This window comes from Orycteropus afer, unplaced genomic scaffold (genome assembly GCF_000298275.1).
Source record: "Orycteropus afer afer isolate SDZICR_OR568_19922 unplaced genomic scaffold, OryAfe1.0 scaffold00014, whole genome shotgun sequence".
NCBI lineage: Eukaryota > Metazoa > Chordata > Mammalia > Tubulidentata > Orycteropodidae > Orycteropus > Orycteropus afer.
In genome coordinates this window covers 1,022,439-1,025,377 of record NW_006921601.1, presented here as the reverse complement: position 1 = coordinate 1,025,377, position 2,939 = coordinate 1,022,439, and positions in this window count along the sequence as shown.

Sequence of the window (2,939 nt, the reverse complement as noted above, 5' to 3'; positions counted from 1 at the left end):
ACAAGATGGATTGACACCATGGCTGCGATGATGGGCTCAAGTATAGCAGGGATTGTGGGGCTGGTGCGGGATCGGGCAGTGTTTCGTTCTGCTGTGCACGGGGTCGCTATGAGTCGGAAATGACTCCACAGCACTTAACAACAACAACAATTTGAATTCACTGCACAGGCACAGAGTGTTAGAGAATCCTGGTGCTGAGAATCCTTCCAAAATATCAAGTCTTTTCATCAGAAATGTCTTTATTTCAAAACCAGTCAAAACTGGTTTGGGTTCCTTGCTGCAGTTTGAAGCTGTTAGTGTCTAAGAAACAACTTAATGGAAGTTCCTATTAATATGGAAAATTACTGTTAATTATAAAATAAATCCACACAAATGCTGCAGGATCAGAGGCTGGGTTACATTATTTTCTGGGTACTCAGTTCCTTAATTGATGCTTTTACTTAAAACACTGGTTTACATAACATAAACAAACAGGTAGTCTGTCCACCTCAAATTGGCAAACTAGATTGTTAACTGTAAATCAATCACAAAGAAATACCTGGTTTGGTGAATAGCACCGTTCACTCAGTAAAGGGGTAATTTTACTATCAGAAACCTTTTTAGAAAGATTTCTCATTACTGCATTGAATTGTATGTGTATATTTAAAAAGACAAACCAAAATAAAATGACATATATATATATATATATATATAATCTTTTTCATGGAATTGAAAGACTCAGTGTAGGCTGAACATGGATTACAACAACAAACAGACAACTCACTGCCATCTAGTAGGTTCCAAGATTACAACCTTGGATTTCCAAAGCTGTAAATCTTTAGGGAAACAGACTGCCCCATCTCTCTTCCCAACAGGGGCTGGTGGGTTCAAACCATAGAACTTTCAGTTAGTAGCCAATTGTCTTAACCACTATGCCACCGGAGTGATTAGGTCATACTAACCAGTTAAAAGCTAATCTGTTGCTTCATATTATTTTTATCTTATTTTCTAACTTTAGTACTATATTCTTAGTCATTTTTTCCTCTATTTTATCCATTGGCTTAAAATGTATTCTTCCTTCAAACAAGTTCTATCTCATATGTATGATTTTTATTCAAACATACAATTTTTATTGCTTGGGTTTATAAGCAATAATATATTGCTTTTCATATTGTTCTTATTCTTACTCTTCTTCCCATAATGATCTAGCCATTATATTGTATCATGAGTATTTTCAGGACTGATAAAATGATAATGGCATACCTCATAATATTAAGGTTAGCAAACATTGAGAAACAAGATAACTAGCTAACGATAAATTAACTGTCTTTGATGTTTTCAAAATTGATTCAAAATATTGCCCCTGAAAATTTTCAGTCAAATAATGAACTATTGGGTGAAAGTGATGTAAATTATAAATCAATGACTTTTAATTTAAGGTGAAGAAAATCTGTTCCTTTAATTAAAGTATTCATGTAAAACTTTCAGTATATATCTGACATTGTGATAATATGTTATTGATAGAGAGACTAATAAATCATTGCTCTTTTCATGAAATAGTCCAGAGGACCAGATAGATACATAGCAGATACATATGCTGTGCTATAAATTGCAAGATTGTGGGAATTAAGAAGTTTCTATTATAATGGAGTTGACAAAGCATTTCACATAGTCTAGGGCAAGACTGTACCTACCATTTAACCATCTGATTATCAAAAACATTTATTAACTCTTAATCAGCAACACATATTGTCTAGCTACATTCCCAATTCCTGTTAGTATGGTAGCTTTGAATTTATATTAAAAGCCTAGATAGAAGTGATGTTTATAAAGAATTAACTGAGGAAAATGCAATGCTTGCTTTCAGCTATATATTCTACATTTTACACTTAAATGGAAAAGAATAGGAGAGAACTTTACACCAGAACCACAATGTTTCCCATTTATAAAACTTCTTTTAGTGAATTTTTTTTCTTGTTATTTCCTTACATTTGTTGGTGTATTATATGGAAAAAATAAAATAAGAAGAATTCAACTATATTTATTATTATATAGTAAAAATGCTATTGGGAATGCCATAAATTATACCGCTAGTATCTTGATTAAAACCAAAATCCTCATTATGGCTATAGGACAGAGTAGAACTGCTTTATAGGACTTCCAAGGCTCTTAATTGTTACAAAAGCATATAGCCACACATTTCTTCTGCAGAGCACCTGGTAGATTCAAACACCAACTTTTCAATTAGCAGCTGAGGTCTTACCCACTCAGCTACCAGGGTGTCTTCATTTCTTGATTAGGTACCATTTAAAATAATATCTCTCAGATCTCAGTAACAGGGATGTTGGTCGTCCCCAGAATAACTGGTTTTGATTAAGCTTTTATAAACTTTCTAATTTACCAGAAATCTTGCTTTTTATAGTCAAGTTAGAAAAAGGAAAATTTGAATCTCAATTACATTAATTTTTGAGAAAAATATAAAATGAATTTCTAGCTAATAATGGTATGATTAGATCATAATTTCTTGTGATATCCCTTAGGTTCATATTTCCACCAATTTCTTTCCTTTTTATTTTCCTATTTTATCATACGGTTAGCAGTCAAATATATTTTATATCCATGCTAATTCCTGTTTAATTGATGACAATATAAATAAATGAAAAGTGCACAGTAAATAAAACACAGAATTACTTGACTTGGCACTGAGACAACTTAGAGAAGTCCTCCAAAAAAATTTTAAATTGAATAGGGTGTGGCTTTCAGTAGATGAAATCCAAAAAAGTCAAACTCACTGCCATCAAGTCAATTCTGACTCATAGCAACCCACTTTGGGTTTCTGAGTTGGTAAATCTTTACAGAAGTAGATTGTTCAGTCTTCCTTCCATGGAGTGGCTGGTGGGTTTGAACTACCAATCTTCTGGTTAGCATTCAAATGTCTTAGGCACTACACCACCAGAGTT